Here is a 21403-nt window from a genome sequence, read left to right on the forward strand (position 1 = left end):
ACGGGTTCGGGCCCTGGTCTGGGAGGATCCCACATGCCGCAGAACAACTAGGCCCGTGAGCCACAACTACTGAGCCTGCGCGTCTGGAGCCTGTGCTCCTCAACAAGAGAGGCCGCGATAGTGAGAAGCCCGCGCACCGCGATGAAGAGTGGCCCCCGCTCGCCACAACTAGAGAAAGCCCTCGCACGGAAACGAAGACCCAACACAGCAAAAATAAATAAATAAACTAATAAACTCCTACCTCCAACATCTTAAAAAAAAAAAAAAGCCCATGACTTAGAAATATTCCTTAAACAATCAATTTTTTTTTCATTTTAGACGGTGAATTTAGAGAAAACTTACTTGCTTTACCCATTTTATGTGATAGTAATCATGTTATGTGCATGTAATAGCTGCAGTCTCTAAGCCACTAATGGAGACTGAAGTCATACAACCAAGTGGGAAGAATTCTCATTAGGAATTTCAGAGAGAAGGTAAAATTCTTCCTCCAGTGACCACATGAGGTGTATGATCTTGCTACTGTTATACAGAACGTATCCAGTTTCCTGAGAATTAAACAAAGTAGTAGTCCTTATTTTTTCCAATCTGAGATTCTCTTTTTTTTTGAGCCATATCAAATGACATATTCCTTCAATGTCCTCCTGATAGTGGAGAGTAATTCTATATTGAGATGAACACAATCTCAGTTACAGAAATGAATGGGGGAAATAGCGATAATCCTGTATACTTATAAATAAAATATACTAAACTAGACAAAATGGGTGTGTCTGTGAGTATGTGTGTGTGGGGTGTGTGTGGGTGTGTGTGTTTGGGATGATAAGAAAATAAAGAGAAGAGATAAAAAAGAAAGCATAAGAGTTACTCCTTCCCTTTTAGAGATTATGCCTAAGAAAATAACAGAGAGAACAAGAACAATACCGTGTATCTAACTGACAACATCATCCAGACTGTCTGTGTGTGGTGCAGCAGTGCATACATTATGAGTGATCCGGGTCTTGCAGAATCAGACAGCAAACTCTTCTAGAGAAAATACATATTGAATGAACCTATAAGAGGGAGGACGATATGGGTTGAGAGAGGGATTTCCAAATAGGAGTCTTGGGGAGAAGATTGAATGTGTGGGAACGTAAGTAGATTTGTTTGCAGGAAAAGAGAAGTGATGAGAGAAGGACAGAGATAGAGACAGAGACAGAGTCAAAGGAGTGATGTGATTGGAGAGCTAGAGAAGATACCATCAGTGCAGGACCTTTCAAGGTTTGTTTCTGACTCAGGGAGAGGCAACGGACCTGCTGTCTGTGAAGCTCTTGCCAAGCTTTTCCCAGGGAACACCATCTGGGCTCAGCCTTAGGGAACTACGATGAATGACGCTACCCACTTGCCCAGTGCAAGGGCTAACAAATGCCAGGTTGCTCCCTGTGTCAGACCACACAAGGTAGCATGAGTACTGTCAATATTTTTCTTTCAAAAAGGAGAAACAGAAGTCTTGAAAGCCTCCTATCCAGTGGAGTCGCTGAAATATTTTTAAAGAAGAGTGTGCAACTTGTGTCTTTAGCTATCTTTTGTACATGGAGAATATTATCTTTTATTGGCAGTTAAGTTTGCTATTAGCAAAACATATCTATAACCTGTATGTCATGGAAATATTTGGAATAATCTGCATTGACATGAATGAAAAGGTTTCCTTTCTCTCAGAGCATCTGTCTTCACCCAGCATTTCTCTGCAGGCAAGGTGCTCTCTGCAAATATTCTTTCATAGCCAAAGCCTGCTGGTTGTGCCAGCTATCTGCTAAACTTACTACCTTTTCTTTTCTTTTCCTTTTTTTCTTTTCTCTCCCTTCCTCCCTCCCTCCCTCCCTTCCTTCCTTCCTTTTTCTTTTAAATTATTGTGTCTTGCAATTGTGCACTTTCCTGCTATAGGTGGGACTCTGGTGGGAGACAGAGAAGGCTGATTCTGGGTTTGTAAAGCTTTGGTCCTCTTGGATTAAACCTTTTTTGGATACCCAATTTGAACTATATTTCCACTTTAACTGGCACGTTCTGTATTAGTCAAGTTTCTGCAGAGAAACAAAACAAACAGGCAATATCTTATCTAAAGAGATTTACTATGAGGAGTTAGCTCACTCAGTTTTGGAGGCTGAAAAGTCCCACGAATTGCTGTCTGCAAGGTGGAGATCCAGGAAAGCCAGTGGTATAGTTCCAGTCCAAGTCTGAAGGCCTGAGAACCAGGGGAGCCGATGGCGTAAATCTCAATCCTAAAACAGGAGAAGACCAAGACTGATGTCCCAGCTTAAGCAGGAAGGCAGAGAGGCAAATTCTCCCTTCCTCTGCTTTTTATTCTATTTAGGCCCTCAACGGATTGGGTGATGCCCACCTACACTGGGGAAGGTCATTTTCTTTACTCAATCTACTGATTCAAATGCCCATCTCACCTGGAAGCACCCTCACAGACACACCTAGAAATAATATTTAGGCAAATATCTGGGCACCCCATGGCCCAATTAAGGTGACATAGAAAATTATTAAAATTAATTATACCATCACATCTTCGTAGTTCTGGGCCAGTCCCACCCAAATCTTACACCCTGACTTGGTCCCTGAAATTCCAACCCAACATATTTGTAGTTAGTTCACCTATTTGCCTGGGTCCAGAATTTATTGGACACTGAAGATGCTGTCTGACTCGTGCACAGTTCAGTAGGGCTATCACTTCTGTTTTGTGGACACACTCCAAATACTAACTTTAAAGATTTATTCATTTTGAGCAACAAGATTACACTATTGACTTACATTAAACTTGTGATTATGTAAACATCCAAATTTCTTTTTGCCAGTATAAGTCAGTATTGCACATAACTTTTTAAAAATAATAATTCATAGAACTATTGAGCCAGGGAATATTAGAGAATACTTCATTGAACTTATTTAATGCTGTCATCTCATTTTATTAGACTGGAAACCTCAGGGAACTAAGATCATACTTTGTTACTGATGGAGCCAGGGTTAAATGCGAGCTTCCTAACTTAATATGCTTTACATACTGTGGAGCAGACTTTGAAACTTGCTTCAGCTTTCTCTCTTGGTCTCTGCTTTCAGGGAGAGCTACTAGCTTCCATAAGAAGCATTCTGGAGTAGTGGTTACCACCATGGGCTGTGGGCTCTAATCAAACATGTTTCAGCCTTGCCACGTACTGGTTGTATGATGTTGGATAACCCAGCTAACCTAGCTGAGATTCAGTTTTTTCACATTTAGTACAACATAATAAGAAATCTAGTAAGATTTTTGTAGAGATCAATTGAAATAAAGTATAGCACCTAATATACAGGGAACAATACAATGTTAGCCATTATTATATGCATCATTTCCAATTTTAGTGAGCATTTCAACTACAAACTCATCTAAGTTCTGTTGAATGAGATAAAGCAAAGGGCTTATCATTATAGTTTTCAGTAAAACATTCCTTTCTGTTCAACATAGAAAGATTAATCAATACTTTTTGGATATACTTTTAATGCGACTATCTACCATAACTCAATGCATATTCAAAATCTTTTTCATGATGATACCATTTAGCTACTTTATCAATTCATATTCTAGCATATTTTTGTGTAAATGACATACAGTAGTTGGCACTAAGACATAGTTATCTGAATGTCATTAGAATCTAGTCTTATATACAGAACAACAATAAAAATCCAGAATTCATTATTATTTTCAAAAAGTTAAGTTATATTTTAAAGCATAAATTATAGGGAAAAGATACAGAAAATAACTTCAACAGATATTTATTCCACTATCATTTTTATTTCAGTAAATATTTTTAGATTTTTGGATACAAGTAAAACATGCAGTAAAAAACCATTATACACATCCAACTAGGAAATTTACATAGTTATATTCTTTGTCAATAATCACATATGGAGGAAATTCTTATTATGGAATTAAATTTTCCTAGTCCTTACATATAAAACAGTACAGTGGATTGTGATACTTAAAACCATTTTAATGCGGTGTGATTGACACACAAAATGCTCCTGAATGCTTCCTGGAATCACCTGCCTGAGGATGATTGGGGTGGCAGTGTTTATCCATCACTCTCATCCTATGCTGATGGAGGTTGCTCCTGAAGATGTTAACTTCCAGCTACTTCTGGCTGCTCATGTGTGACTGCAGAATGGGCTTCCATGAGGGTCCCCGCTATGGCATCAGAGAAGCCTCACAGCACAAAGCAACAGACACTTTCTTGAGCAGAAACCCTGTCATTCCTACCTGAATTGAAGCCAGCACAGAACTGTTCACTGCAGCCACGTCTGGGATCAAGAGGTGAGACCAAATACAAAGGATCATGACAGATTACTACAAGCAACTATATGCTAATAAAATGGACAACCTGGAAGAAATGGACAAATTCTTAGAAATGCACAACCTTCCGAGACTGAACCAGGAAAAATAGAAAATATGAACAGACCAATCACAAGCACTGAAATCGAAACTGTGATTAAAACTCTTCCAACAAACAAAAGCCCAGGACCAGATGGCTTCACAGGCTAATTCTATCAAACATTTAGAGAAGAGCTAACACCTATCCTTCTCAAACTCTTCCAAAATATAGCAGAGGGAGGAACACTCCCAAACTCATTCTATGAGGACACCATCACTCTGATACCAAAACCAGACAAAGATGTCACAAAGAAAGAAAACTACAGGCCAATATCACTGATGAACATAGATGCAAAAACCTTCAACAAAATACTAGCAAATAGAATCCAACAGCACATTAAAAGGAACATACATTATGATCAAGTGGGGTTTATCCCAGTAATGCAAGGATTCTTCAATATACGCAAATCAATCAACGTGATACACCATATTAACAAATTGAAGGAGAAAAACCATATGATCAACTCAATAGACGCAGAAAAAGCTTTTGACAAAATTCAACACCCATTTATGATAAAAGCCCTCCAGAAAGTAGGCATAGAGGGAACTTACCTCAACATAATAAAGGCCATATATGACAAACCCACAGCCAACATCGTCCTCAATCGTGAAAAACTGAAACCATTTCCACTAAGATCAGGAAAAAGACAAGGTTGCCCACTCTCACCACTATTATTCAACATAGTTTTGGAAGTTTTAGCCACAGCAACCAAGAGAAGAAAAGGAAATAAAAGGAATCCAAATAGAAAAAGAAGTAAAGCTGTCACTGTTTGCAGATGACATGATACTATACATAGAGAATTCGAAGGATGCTACCAGAAAACTACTAGAGCTAATCAATGAATTTGGTAAAGTAGCATGATACAAAATTAATGCACAGAAGTCTCTTGCATTCCGATACACTAATGATGAAAAATCTGAAAGGGAAATTAAGAAAACCCTCCCATTTACCACTGCAACAAAAAGAATAAAATACCTAGGAATAAACCTACCTAAGGAGACAAAAGACTGTATGCAGAAAATTATAAGACACTGATGAAAGAAATTAAAGATGGTATAATAGATGGAAACATATACCATGTTCTTGGATTGGAAGAATCAATATTGTGAAAATGACTCTACTACCCAAAGCAATCTACAGATTCAATGCAATCCCTATCAAACTACCAAGGGCATTTTTCACAGAACTAGAACAAAAATTTTCACAATTTGTATGGAAAGACAAAAGACCCTGAATAGCCAAAGCAATCTTGACAAAGAAAGACGGAGCTGGAGGAATCAGGCTCCCGGACTTCAGACTATACTACAAAGCTATAGTAATCAAGACAGTATGGTACTGGTACAGAAACAGAAATATAGATCAGTGGAACAGGATAGAAAGCCCAGAGATAAACCCACGCACATATGGTCACCTTATCTTTGATAAAGCAGGCAAGAATATACAGTGGAGAAAAGACAGCCTCTTCAATAAGTGGTGCTGGGAAAACTGGACAGCTACATGTAAAAGAATGAAATTAGAACACTCCCTAACACCATACATAAAAATAAACTCAAAATGGATTAAGGGGGCTTCCCTGGTGGCGCAGTGGTTGAGAGTCCGCCTGCTGATGCAGGGGACACGGGTTCGTGCCCCGGTCCGGGAAGATCCCACATGCCATGGAGTGGCTAGGCCTGTGAGCCATGGCCACTGAGCCTGCGTGTCCCGAGCCTGTGCTCCACAACGGGAGAGGCCACAACAGTGAGAGGCCTGCGTACAGCAAAAAAAAAAAAAAAAAAAAATGGATTAAGGACCTAAATGTAAGACCAGACACCATCAAACTCTTAGAGGAAAACAGGCAGAACACTCTATGACATAAATCACAGCAAGATCCTTTTTGACCCATCTCCTAGAGAAATGGAAATAAAAACAAAAATAAACAAATGGGACCTAATGAAACTTCAAAGCTCTTGCACAGCAGAGGAAACCGTAAAGAAGACGAAAAGACAACCCTCAGAATGGGGGAAAATATTTGCAAATGACACAACTGACAAACGATTAATCTCCAAAACATACAAGCAACTCATGTAGCTCAACATCATAAAAACAAACAACCTAATATAAAAATGGGCAGAAGACCTAAATAGACATTTCTCCAAAGAAGATATACAGATTGCCAACAAATGCATGGAAGAATGCTCAACATCATTAATCATTAGAGAAATGCAAATCAAAACTACAATGAGATATCATCTCACACTGGTCAGAATGGCCATCATCAAAAAGTCTACAAACAATAAATGCTGGAGAGGGTGTGGAGAAAAGGGAACCCTCCTGTACCATTGGTGGGAATGTAAATTGATACAGCCACTATGGAGAACTGTATGGAGGTTCCTTAAAAAACTAAAAATAGAACTACCATACGACCCAGCAATCCCACTACTGGGCATATACTCTGAGAAAACCATAATTCAAAAAGAGTCATGTACCAAAATATTCATTGCAGCTCTTTTTACAATAGCCAGGACATGGAAGCAACCTAAGTGTCCATCAACAGATGAATGGATAAAGAAGATGTGGCACATATATACAATGGAATATTACCCAGCCATAAAAGGGAACGAAACTGAGTTATTTGTAGTGAGGTGGATAGACCTAGAGACTGTCATACAGAGTGAAGTAAGTCAGAAAGAGAAAAACAAATACTGTATGCTAACACATATATATGGAATCTAAAAAAAGAAAAAAAAAAGAAAAAGAAAATGGTCAGAAGAACCTAGGGGTAAGATGGCAATAAAGATGCAGATCTACTAGAGAATGGACTTGAGAATACGGGGAGGGGGAAGGGTAAGCTGGGACAAAGTAAGAGAGTGGCATGAGCATATATACACTACCAAACGTAAAATCGATAGCTAGTGAGAAGCAGCCGCATAGCACAGGGAGATCAGCTCGGTGCTTTGTGACCACCTAGAGGGGTAGGGTAGGGAGGGTGGGAGGGAGGGAGACGCAAGAGGGAAGAGATATGGGAACATAAGTATATGTATAACTGACTCACTTTGTTATAAAGCATAAACTGACACACCATTGTAAAGCAATTATACTCTAATAAATATGTTTAAAAAAATAAAGAAAAAGAGGTGAGGACAAGAGGATGTGAAAGGAAGTGAAACAAGAGTTGTCTGATAGAAAAGTCAATGGAAATCTTAGTTCAGCCTCACAGAAGTTCCAAAGGAGAGGGAAAGAGTGGCATATGTCTAAGTCATCTCAGAAAAAATAAAAAATAAAACAAGAAAAAAAAAACAACCCAGGGCTTCCCTGGTGGCGCAGTGGTTGAGAGTCCGCCTGCCGATGCACGGGACACAGGTTCGTGCCCCGGTCCGGGAGTGGCTGGGCCCGTGAGCCATGGCCGCTGGGCCTGCGCGTCCGGAGCCTGTGCTCCGCAACGGGAGAGGCCACAACAGTGAGAGGCCCGCGTACGGCAAAAAAAACAAAACAAAACAAACAAAAAATCCAAAATGCTGTATATATTTAATGGATATTAACCTGATGAGTTTGGATATTTTTATTTCTTCTCTTTTGAAGCACTCAGCTAATGCTTCCTAAATAAATGGTGAAGAAAACCTAGGAGGTTTTATACTTTTTACCAAAGATGTTGAAAAATAGAATCAGACAATGCCCTTTCCAGGAGTTTGAAAGAATTCTGGGATATACATTGATTTTTTTCATTTAGTAATTCATTGTGTTTAAGCACCAGTGCATGCCAGGCACTATTCTAGTCACTGGATACAGCAGTAAATAAAACAAAGTCCCTGCCCTCATGGAACGTACATTCCAGCAGAGGCACAGCAATAAACAATTCATTCAACAAAGCAATAAAAACATCATATAATGATATATGCTATGGAGAACAGTGAAGAAAGGTGAGGGGAGTATGATGTCTTGGTAGGGGCTTATATTTTTATTTAGGATGGTAAGGAAAGCCATCTCATGTGAGATGACATTTGAGTAGAGGATTGAAAACAAAGTAATGGTTTGAGACACACAAATAACCAGAAGAAAAGCATACTAGTCAGAGGGAAAAAAAGATGCAAAGGCCCTGAGGTAGGAGCATGCTTGATGTGTTTGACATACAAGAGGTCCTTCTCGGTTGGAGTACAGAGAGAGAGTCAGAGAAAAGAAGTAGGAGATAAACTTGTGACTGTGTGCATGGGAGTGGTGGCAACAGGTCATGTAGGGTCTTGGAGGTCCAAGTAAGGGCTTGGCCATTTACTCTTATTGAGACGGTTTTGAGCGAAGAAGGGACATGATCTGATATATATGTTAAAAGAATAAGTCTCATTGTTGAAATAACTCTTAGTGTTGAAAAATAAACTGAAGCACCGAGATCAGTTAGAAGGCTTTTGCAACAATCCAGGTGAGAGATGATGATGGCCATCAGCGGAGATTTTTGAGAAGTGACTGGATTCTGATGTATTTATTCTAGATGTGATGTGGAGCAACTAACCGACTTAGAACAAGACTAATTAAGTCAGAGAAAGCAAATTTACCAGGTGTTAGGAAATTGTATGAACACCTCCAATGGGAAACTTCTGCAATTATTTTATTAATGAATTTTAACTCAGCATCATGCAATTTGATGGAGTGTATAATAAATTGTAAGACCACTGGTTATTTAAGCAGACCTAGAGCTAGTCATAAGCAGAGCAATAGGGTGACATGGTGGAAACACACGCTCAGCCATTTACACAAACTATTGTTACTCAGGGGCTCAAGTTCACAGCCTTTTCAATGTAGGAGTCACTGGCAATAATGTTATTAAGATAAACTTAACATAATTTCTATATGGAAACATTCATTTCCACTTGATTAAAGTGGACTCATTTTGGAAGGGATAAATAGGTATATGATGTCATGTAATTAACGTTTACCGCTGAATAATAAATCACCATTGAAATGGGGGCGGGATAGTTTGCCATACTTATGCAACACACCTAGAGTTAACAATGAAAAGTAATCTGGCTGATTAGAACCTAATGTTTGCTCTCCCCTTCCTTGGCTACAGAACTGATTTTTAGCTGAGCATATGATTGTCTGGAATAAAGAATACGTTTTTCACCCTCATCTATAGTTAAATATAGACGTGGGACTTAATTTTTTGATATAGAATGTAAGCAGAATTTGTGGGCAACTTCTGGAAAGTGCCCTTAAATGAAAGTGAAGTGTCTTTCTTTGTCTCTTTTTGCTTTCTGCTGGTTGAAAGTAAATGTGATTGCTGCAGCTTGAGCGGCTATCTCAAACCATAAAATGGAAGCCACTTGTTGAGAACAGGAAGCAACAAGATGTGAAGGGCCTTATGTCCTGGTAACTGTGGGCCAGGACTGCTTACATCCAAAAAGGGAGTTGTATCTTGTTTAAGCTGCTGCTATTTTGAACTTTTTAACACTTGCAGCTGAACCTAATCTTACCTGACCCAGGTAGAAATAAATAGACTGCTATGTTGGAGAATTAAAATTTGCCATGGAATAGTCTTAGGACTATTCTTTTAATATTTTAAATTGTTTGACTTATTCTGTGAAATCTTAAAATATTCAAATTTTGTAAAACAAAATGCTTTTGTAAAATAAAAATTTCAATTCCATATAGATCAATTATAGACTCTTTAGTGTAAGTTAAAAAGAACTGTAGTATTAAGTATTCTAATAAAACTGGTTGGTGATTCATCAGTCATGATCCCAGAAAAGTTCATAACTGATTGTGGTTGACTGTTTTCAATATACCATTTCTAGTGACTAAAGGGTTTTGGGCTCTACATGGTGAATTCCGGCTTGGTAATGATTATGTTCTTAGGTGAATGTACATTCAAAGAGTAAATATGCTTTCTCAGATCCATAAGTGGTACACTAGTAGAGTCGATTATGTTTACTCTTCCTGTTTGTAAGGAAATTCCATCTAATTTTCTCTTTTCAATTTTCTCTGAACTTTTGAGTCCAAAGAATAAAGGTCATTAAAAATTCTGGAGTTCATTTAGCTCATTCATAACAGCTTTCTTAAAGTATAAAGATGTCAACTTAACAACAATATTTTAAGTTAAAATATTGCAGTGTTTTAAAATAATTAAATTTGGGGGGAAAAAAGGAAAAACAACTTTGCTAGCTATATTTGGACTATTGCTAAAAACAATCTGGAAGGATTAATTGTTGAATAATCTGGTTCCTAGTTTTCATTTGTATTTCCAGATGAAAGGGCTTGATATATTTGAATAACCAGTAAGTTTTTATGCTTATTCTTAGTAACCGTTTGAGGTTATTCCCACAATTCCATTTACAACCCCCAAATTAAAAATCTAGATGAAGAGAAAAACTTCACTATAAATATACCAGTTTCTTTCTGTATGCCTCGGGTTGCAATTTTTCCATTAAATGATGTGGAAGATTTGAGCTAGAGGGCTTAAAAAGCTGCATGACTTTGAAATTACCATAAATATTATAACTGGTAACTGTAATTAGAAGATAAATGCTAGGTAATAAAAATGTAAACATAGGACAATTTCTGCTTTTAAATTAGAATTTGAGTTATGCTACCTATAATCTCTTTTGAATCGACTGCCTAAAACTGTATTAGCTGAGAATTCTGAGAAAACTATTATTCTGTCTTGTGTGCATCCCACAATCACAAGCTTAAACAAAGGCATCCAACAAATTGCAGCATATAGTTCAGTAATAAGGAATCACAGTAACTCTTTATGGTTACAATAAAATTGTTAACAATTTTGCAATGAAATTCACAGCACTAAATAGGAAATGGTTTCCATTTAAAGGATTCGTTGTATATTATGTCACAGAATCATGTAAGTTATTACAGTAAAGTTGAAATCATTGAAGAATAAAGTGGGGCAGTAAACAAAGGCTGTACTAATACGGGAATGAACCTTAGATCACGTGATGGCTAAGAGCATAGACTTGTCAGAAAGACCTGGATCAATTTTTGGCTTTAATATTTACTAATTTTATAATTGTGTGTAAGTAACAACATCTTTAAGCTTTAGTTCTCATATTGCTGTAATCACATTTTCTATTTCATATGGTTGTGTTTAGAATCAAATGAGATAATTAGTCTGTTAGGCATGGTGCAGGGTGCCTAAGTATTAACAAATATTAGCTATTATTATTATTTCCCCCAGAGATAATTCTCAAGAATGTTTTGCTTCTAGTATGCCACAAATTTAGTTTAAGATTTGCCACCAATTTGAAAACAGCTTTTGTTGGAAAAATGAAAACATTATCATATCAAATATATACACGTGAATTGCAAGACATTGATTCTGAAAAGTTGAAATTGTAAAAATGTCTTAAGACTCTAGAAAATATGGCATATAACATTTACATTTGAGGATGCTTTTAGTTCCTTTCTACTTTCAGGGTTTCCTATACCCCCAGTTTTCAGCACCACATTGTCAGTATCCATAAAAATATAACAGTCTAATAAAAGGTAATCAAATAAATAATATTGATGGATAGTAAGTTCGATATTTTAACTTTAAAACAATGTAGAATTGAATGAAGGAAAGTGGGCTGTGGAGTTTTTTTTCTTTTTTTTGAAGTGGTGAATTGCTATTGTACGGGTATGCACAGGTAAAATCGTTAGTGCTTTTAAGATTTTTTTCCCCACTTTTACTGAGACATAATTGACACATAACATTGTGTTAGTTTTAAGTGTACAACATAATGATTTGATCAATGTATACACTGAAAAATGTTTACAAGTTTTTTCAGTATCCATCACCTCACATAGTTATATATATGTTTTTCTTATGATAAGACTTTTAAGATCTACCCTCTAGTGACTTTCAGATGTACAATACAGTATTGTTAACTATAGTCACCATGCTGTACATTAGTCTCATGACTTATTTATTTTATAATTGGAAGTTTGTACCTTTGACCACCTTCATCCACCCCCAAGCCCCACCTCTGCAGAGTTATTTAAATGAAGAAAACACCTGAGGGTTTTAGTTGTCACCAAGAACACTAAGAGCCAAGATTGGGATTTAGTTGCTAAAACAGTCAGTCAAGTCATGCTGAGAGACACAAGAGAGATGCTCTCAAATCAAGGACTCTAACTCACGCCTCCCCTTCACACTTTCCTTGCTTGGCTTCTGTGACTTTACATTCTCTTTGCTTTCCTTCTACCTCACTGGTTCCCTCTACTCAGTATCCTCTGCTAGACCCTCCTCTTCTGCCTGACACATGATGTTGCATTGTTCTAGGCCTCCACCCTTGATCCTCTTGTCTTCTCTGTATTTCTCCCTTGGTGATCTCATACTGTCTCAGAGCTTTTAATATCATCTATATTCTGATGACTTGAAAATACACATCGTTGGCTCAGATGCTGTTTCCTATTTCAGACCCATATCTGACTGCTTAGCTGACATGTCCATATGTCAACTTTACATATCCAGCAGGATGTTTAAGGAGGACTTGATCTTCTTCTGTGTCAAATCTGCTTTATCTGAAGCTTTCACCTTCTCATTTCATGACCCTTCCATTCTTCCTATTGCTCTGGCCAAAACACCTTAGTTCATCTTTGCTCTCTTGATTTCTCTTAAAACCTAAGTTCTCTGCCTTCTGAATATGCCAGAATCTGACCACTTACCACCTTCATTGCTACCTCCCTGGTCCAACCCACCATCGTCTCTTACTGGATCACTAAAATAGGTCTTACCCACAACAATATACAATATATTCTCATTGTATCCTGAGAACAACTTTCAAAGCCAAGTCAAAACATGTCACTCATCTGCTCATCTGAAGGAAAAGTCACAGTCCCTACAAAGGCCTAAAAAGATCTGCCTCCTCTGGCCCCATCACTCTCTGCTCCCCCCTCCTCCTTCTCTTCCTGTCCCTTACTCCTCTCCAGTGACACTGTGTCTTTGTCATTCCTCAACACACAGGCATGCTTCATAGGGTCTTTGTCTAGCTTTGCCATTTTCCTAGCTGTTCTTCTTCCCATATATCTTCTTCTTCTTCTTTTTTTTAAGGTTTATAGTTTGTAATACAGATTTTCTAGTTTCTTTTATTTAAAATAAATTTATTTATTTATTTATTTTTGGCTGCATTGGGTCTTCGTTGTTCTGCGTGGGCTTTCTCTAGTAGCAGAGAGCGGGGGCTACTCTTTGTTGCGGTGCACGGGCTTCTCACCACAGTGGCTTCTTTTGTTCTGGAACACGGGATCTAGGCATGTGGGCTTCAGTAGTTGTGGCACGTGGGCTCAGTAGTTGTGGCTCACGGACTCTAGAGAGCAGGCTCAGTAGTTGTGGCACACACGCTTAGTTGCTCCGCGGCACATAGGATCTTCCTGGACCAGGGCTTGAACCCGTGTCCCCTGCATTGGCAGGCGGATTCTTAACCACTGTGCCACCAGGGAAGTCCCCCATATTTCTTCTTGACTATCTTTCTCACACCCTTCACATTTTGTTCACATCTCACTTTTTCAATAATGCCTACACTGGCCACTAAATGTAATATGGCAGCTAATCTCATCCTTCATACTTCTGATACCCTTTCTCTGCTCTCATTTTTTTCCCATAAAACTTGTCAATTTCTAAAATACTAAAAAGGTATTTATTCATTATATATATTGATTGTTTCTGTCTCCTCTCAATAGACTATAATTTCCATGTGGGCAGAAATCCTTAACTATTCTGCTCAGTGATACATTTCCAAGTGTAGAGGACAGCCCCTTGCTGAACGTAAGTGTAACTTAGAAAATATTTGTTGGATGAATGAAGGGACTACTACATAGAGAGGTGTTGGTTTCAAGAAAAGATTGCTCAACAGTGCCAAATGTTACTGCGCAATAAATTATGAAAAGCACTTTGTTTTTAACTCCTAAGATGTCATTTGTGACCGTGATCCAGGTCATTCCAGTGGAATGGTAGAGGCAAAAGACTGAGATCAGATGATTAAATTGGAGACAAGTATAAATATTTGTTCAGATAGGAGACTCCTGATTGCATTTATATATGTGGAAATCCCATGTAGAGGAAGGGGTTGAGATCCTAGAGAGGGAAGAAATACGTGCTTTATTCAGGTCTTTGAGGTGGAAACCAGAAAGTGTCCCACGGGGTGATGCTATATTCCTCTTCCTCGGAGACTGGGGGCACCGGCTTGCGAGCTGGGAGGATAAAAGTCACTGCTTTTAGACGGGGGCTAGGAATTTTATGCTTTAGCATCAATTTTCTCAATGAACGACAAACGCTGTGTTTTTCTTTTAATGATGATGAAAAGTCTAGGAGGAAATATGAGTAAAGAGTAAATTTTTTTAATAACTTTGGTGGACAACAGGAACTCTGTCCAGGGACATGCAGGAGGTGTTGGAGCAGCGCTGAGAAGCCCGGCTAAACTTGAAAGCATGACTCAGTTTTGGTTTCATCCTTTCATCTCTCAGCATCTTGGGTGTAAAAACAAAATTGTTGGGATGTGTAGTGGGAAATAAGAAAGTAAGTAAAAAGGTTTGGAAGTGAGACATTCTTCTTACCCCCATCCCATGTTTAAAAAGTCATTATGGATTTTTTTACAAGAAAAAGTAACTTTTTTTTTTTTTTAACTAGTTTAGGACACTTGCTTAGAAGTAGCTCAGGTGGCTAAACAGTACACATTCTATTGGTTACAAAATCTGGTCCATCCAAGTTCAGCTACAAACGTCAAACAACTCCTAGTGAATCAATGAGACAACATCCCTCTTTTCTCAAAGAAATTAATCAAAATTTGAGTTGCATATGTGTGAAAATTCAGCTAAATCATATGATAGGTGATGTAATGAAATCTGAGTGTCTGCTTTGTCTCTATAAAACCTGAGGCTCATTAACTTAGTTTAGAGCTTGTTCCATCATTGCTATGATCAAGAAGTAATCCAGGGGCTTCCCTGGTGGCACAGTGGTTGAGAGTCCGCCTGCCGATGCAGGGGACACGGGTTCGTGCCCCGGTCCGGGAAGATCCCACATGCCGCGGAGCAGCTGGGCCCGTGAGCCATGGCCACTGAGCCTGCGTGTCCGGAGCCCATGCTCCGCAACGGGAGAGGCCACAACAGTAAGAGGCCCGGGTACCGCAAAAAAAAAAAAAAAAAAAGAAATGAAGTTGAGTTATTTGTAGTGAGGTGGATGGACCTAGAGTCTGTCATACAGAGTGAAGTATTTCAGAAAGAGAAAAACAAATACCGTATGTTAACACATATATATGGAATCTAAAAAATAATAATAAAAATTTTAAAAATTAAAAAAAAATGGTCATGAAGAACCCAGGGGCAGGATGGGAATAAAGACACAGACCTACTAGACGATGGACTTGAGGACATGGGGAGGGGGAAGGGTAAGCTGGGACAAAGTGAGAGAGTGTCATGGACATATATACACTACCAAATGTAAAATAGATAGCTAGTGGGAAGCAGCCGCATAGCACAGGGAGATCAGCTCGGTGCTTTGTGACCACCTAGAGGGGTGGGATAGGGAGGGTGGGAGGGAGACGCAAGAGGGAGGAGGTATAGGGATATATGTATATGTATAGCTGATTCACTTTGTTATAAAGCAGAAACTAACACACCATTGTAAAGCAATTATACTCCAATAAAGATGTTAAAAAAAAATAAAAGAAGCAATCCTATAGTTCTATAGTAATAAACTGCTTCCAGACTGATTTATGTTATGTATTGCTCAATTTCAAGATTTCTGCAAGATGTTAGAATTGATTGAAGTCAAAGTTGTGTGCACAGGAAGTGTGGAAGAAAGACAAAGGGGAAAGGAAACTTAATGCGTTTGCAAACATGTGAGTGAAGGGATGCACCACGGAGACAAGCTTAGAAGGTGAAGTCACAAAGAGGCGTTCAGACAGGAAAGAGAAGGATCAGAGAATCGGTGAAATGTGTGAGACCAAAGAAAATCCACCCTGATGTAATAACTTTTTATAGCTAGGATTGTTCAAGAATGGAATGGGTTACTTATGAAGTAATACATTCCTGGACACTGAATTGAGAGTGATGAAGCATGGGCTGTCTTAGGTAGGTACTTGTCAAAAGACGATACAGGAATGAAGCTGGGTGAGGCAATCAGATCTCTGATGCTCCTTCTCAAGCCAAGATTTCATGATTCTCTAACTCTTTAGAGTTTCTCCTTCTCTGGGACACCATCTGTCAGCCTCTTTTTGTCTTCCCAATTAGAATATACTTGCACTTGCTACCTAGCATACACAGAGATGCTCAGCCAGTGTCCTGATATCCTGGAAGCTACCAAACTCCTCCTCCAAAGCCAGCTGGCTCTAGTCTTCTTGTTATGTAAAATAATTAAATGTGCCTAATCGTCTGAGAACTCTTAGTAAGATCTATCATTTGAAATTGAAGGTGTCCTGATGAATGAGCCAGGTGGCCTGGCTGACTCTGGCCAGGCACTTTGCTAGAATATAGGAATAGAAAAGTGAGCAAAAAAACCCCATGGTGCTTCATGGTGTTTTCAGAACAGTGAGGGAGGTTAGACCTTAAACATACAAAAAAATCAAAATAGAATTTAACAGTGTGAAAAGTGTAATTAAGGAAAAGTTTGTATGCTGTAAGACTGAATAGCAGAGAACTTAATTAAGCACTGTTGCACTCAACTCATTCTTTTGTCAGTCACAGAAACAAAACCACTTTGGCAGTGATCTGTGTAATTCTGGGGGCCCAGACATTTTCAGGGCCCTTCATAAGTATTTTCATTTGAAAGAATTACTTATATATTGTTCAAACTTTTACATTTGGTGAAGCAATAAAGTATAAGCTCTGGAGTCCTGCAGCCTGTTATGAAAGTATGTCTCTATTATCTTAACAAGTTGCTTAGCCCTTCTTACCTAAGTTTTCTCATTTGTAAAATGAAATGAGTAACACAGTACAGATGTTACAAACTTGTTGTTAAAATTTAAAAGAATAATATATAAAAAGAAAAACTCTTATCAGAGGTTCTGACACATCATATTAAAAAATAGTATTGTTATTTTTTATGAATTCCACAAGATTACTGGATTATGTGAAAATGTCTTTGGCTAATAGCAGCAGAGCATTTTATATTACAAAAGTTTTAAGATTCATACATTATGCTCTTTAAATTCTAAAAGCATCGAATATCAAATGACAAAAAAAGCCACATTTTTAAAATGTTGCCTCGCAAAGAAGGTCTGAAAAATAAATATTTTAGTTTGTATGTTGAAATCAACATGCATCTGATATTCAGAACTTAACCACTGTTTTATTTTCCGGTATATAAATATTATGACAAAACCAGTGAGAGCAGATAAAAAATGACACTAATATATCATTCCAATTAAAATATGTACACAAGGCTGCATCTTCCAAATATGTAGAAAATATGAATAAATGTCTAATGATAAAAAAAGCACAGATCTGAGGATGTATTTTTGGCTTGACTTACTATTTTATCTGTTTTATTCTTTTGTTTTCTTTACTATATTTCTAAGTTGATTATAACCATAATTTTCCCACAGTGTAATAATACAAGAATAATTTGGAGATCAAAAACATTATTTAGTAGAGCAGCAAGATTGTAATTCGAAGTGACCACAAATGTTTTGATGTCTATGGTAAATAAAAATATCACTTGTTTTGAATTTTTTTCAGTCAGCTATTAAGAAAATGAGTTCAACATAGGTTAACTTAAGTAAAAAACAAAAGAAAAATACCTTAGGAAGCTATGCTGCCCTTATTTTCGAGAGTCATATGAAATAAAAATTCATTCCTGAATGATACCATGCTTCTTTCAGTTCATTTTCTTTCTATTTAAGTTTTCAAAAATAATTTGCTTTTTTAAATGACCTGGAATGACTGTTATTCAGCCATTTAACTTACAATTATAAGGGATATATATAACAGAGAAATACATAATATTAGTGAACAAGCCAGACATTTCTAAACTTAAGCCCACTTTGTGAGTATATGCCTGTAAACAAAGACTGAAAGAAACAAAGAAAAGTAATATCAGGAAAAGTCTCAAGGAGGAGATGCTTATTCCACCCAATTTAAACAGCCTTTAGTGTCACCATATAATATTTTGTAACAAATAAAATAAAAATATATTTTTAAAGATTTTTAAAATAATATAACAAGGAGATGTTAAAAATCTATAACAAGGAGACATGATTTTCAAGTAATTTGTCATCTAATTAGGGCTTTACTTCTGTGTGGAATATTCTGACTTCAACCTTCCCCAGGGCTTAAAGTATTTTGTTAGTTTCACTCTACTCAATTTTTAAAAATAAATAGACTTTATTTTTAGAACAGTTTTAGATTTAAGGAAAAACTGAGAAAATAGAGTTCCATATACACAATTTCACCTATTGTTAGCCTTATACATTAGTATGGCACCTTTGACAGTTAATGAACCAACACATTATTATTAACTTATTATACATTATACATTATTGATATATTATTACTAACTAAAGCTATAGTTTATTCAGATTCCCCAAGTTTAAACCTAACATACTTTTCTGTTTCAGGATCCCATCTAAGATTCCACATTACGTTTAGTTATCATGTCTCTTTAGGATGTGTTTTGGCGGTGACAGTTTCTCCTTTGGATGTGACAGGTTGTGACTTTCCTCATTTGGACGGAAGCCCAAATTTAGGGAGTGTAGAGTAAAGCTCTACATTCTTTAAGATGAAGAAGTATCTATATAGTTTATTTGGAATTCTTCTGCACAGATTTGACTCTTCTCCCTCATTTATTAATTTATTCACATCAGTATGAACTCATGAATATTTACTTTATACTTTGCGTTATAATCCAACACTACTTTATTTTGTTGCTCAAATTGTTGCAGCTTTAGCCACTGGGAGCTCTTTCAGTTGGCCACTGTGCCTTTTGACATACCCCACATCAATATATTTTTTAAAGGACCCATTTTTAATATAAACTCTAATGCTAGAACATGCCTAATTTTTCTGGGAGTGAACCACTGAAAAGACACAATGTAAAAAAAAAAAAAAATCCTCAAATCTTTCCGGTGTTAAAAACAAGAAGTGATCATTATTCCAATAGCCAAAGTTGAAAATGTGAAGCAATGGAAGGGTAGAGGAAATGGCAAAATATGATCCAAAGCATTATGGACACAGTAAGGATCTTTCACTGTCAGATAATTTAATAATGGTGTCATGAAATTCTCTCTAAATCTTTTAAACCATTGTGCTGTCCATATTTATCAAAATAAGATGGTATTAGCTTTTTTCAGATGTACACATTAAAAATCCTGGAAAATGTACTTATCATTTTAGGTTAATATGTAGCAGGAAGCCATCTGTATCACTTTGGAGAAATCATAGGAGTCTAATTTGTTTACTAGAATTCCCTTTGGACAATAGTTCCAAACACATCTATTCTGTTATCATCAGTTGTCTTCTTGATAAATAAAATGGGAGTATGAAGTTGGTAAATTTGTAAAGAGGAGATTTTTTTTTCTTTCTATTTTATTTTAAAGCTGTAAGAATAAGAATGCGATCACAAAGATAGTGGATATAATATCTAATTAAATACCAAGAAAACAAGTGTGTTGTATTGTTTTCCTTGGATCATAAGAATAAAACACAAAAACAGCCTATGGGCACATAAGGGCATGAATCTTCTTCCTGAAAAGTCATGCGAGAAGAATATATTTACAGGAGAGAAAGACAAAGAGAAATGCAGAGAATGAGAGAGTATCAGAAGAGCATTCCTAAGGGATAACTCTAGAATTTGGAAACTAAAAACAGAAGAGGCTAATGGACCATGCCACCAGCAAATCCAAGTGTAAATGAGGGGGATTAGTAAAGAGCAGGTTTGAATTCTAAAAGGCTGTTTCGTACAAGTTCATCATCATTACTGTTAATCTCATAGCGTCTGCTATTTTCAGCACCAAATAACACAAATTATAGCCCTGTTCATTTATGCATTCTCTCATTGATTCCTTCACTCACCCATTTATTCTTTCACCAAGTAATTTACTGAATGCCCAAAACAAGTAGAATCTTTTCTTTCCCTCTCATCTGTGGTTCCAGAGAAAGAAACTTGCTAAAGTGCTTCTCATCGACTAAATTGACTCACAGCACTATTATTTCCGTCAGCAAATGAGTCTGGAAAAGTGCACATGGTCCTGAGTGGGCATCTGAAAGCTCTGGGCTCCAGGCACCACTCTGTACATCAAACACACTGTGAAGGAAGAGGACAGCTGTGCAGTGAGAATCTCACAGCATCCCATTGTGCTTAAGCTGGTTCAAATAAAAATGCTTTCATCAAGCTTCAGGTCTGCATGAGCTTTTCAGACTCGGGCTTATCACCTTCCCAGGAGAACTCCTTCTCTTTTCTGTGTTTGAGTGATTCTACAAGACTCATTTATACCTCCTAGGATCTTGATAATTTATGTTAAGATATGTGATTTCACTTCTCTCAGGTCCCAACTTGAGGTGTAGCCATTATTTTCCCCCTTACTGTTAATCACATCAATTTTAGGTGACAGATCCAGAATTTACTTAAAATAAATACTCTATGCCTGTAATAAACCTTTCATCAAGGGCCATTTGGGACTTTTAAATTTGGTTTAATGTTTCTATCATCCATGTGTAGTACAACTCTTTATTTTGCATCGATTAATTTTTTCTGATATTGTTATATAGAATCAGGCAATCAGATTGTTGGCTGAGCTTTAAAACACTTAATTGAGCCACTTGACTTTTACGCACGACAAACTTTTATTGAGAACTTTGTTTTTGCCAGACATCATACTGAGTGCTGGGGTGCAGAGACAAATGAAACAAAATCTCTACTTTCTGGGAATTTGGTGTTTAGTAGAAAAGCCAAGTCAATACAGTAACTATTCACGAGGATAGTTCTTTGCAAATGGGACTAATTTGGATGCCCATTCTATACGTTTCAATAGCTTATTTTTAATTTTAAAAAATTATTATATAATTTATATACT

At 37.2% G+C, this 21403-nt stretch overlaps 1 long non-coding RNA gene across 1 annotated transcript in view; it reads right to left on the reverse strand.

Annotated features, from left to right (window-relative positions):
- Positions 1-2100: 2100 nt before the first annotated feature.
- LOC141278745 (uncharacterized) overlaps positions 2101-21403 on the reverse strand; it is a 76985-nt gene continuing 57682 nt past the window's right edge. The window contains exon 3 of the long non-coding RNA XR_012331874.1: positions 2101-2252. This is a non-coding gene — a long non-coding RNA (uncharacterized lncRNA). The remainder of the gene's footprint in view (positions 2253-21403) is intronic.

Source organism: Tursiops truncatus, chromosome 5 (genome assembly GCF_011762595.2).
Source record: "Tursiops truncatus isolate mTurTru1 chromosome 5, mTurTru1.mat.Y, whole genome shotgun sequence".
Classification (NCBI taxonomy): domain Eukaryota; kingdom Metazoa; phylum Chordata; class Mammalia; order Artiodactyla; family Delphinidae; genus Tursiops; species Tursiops truncatus.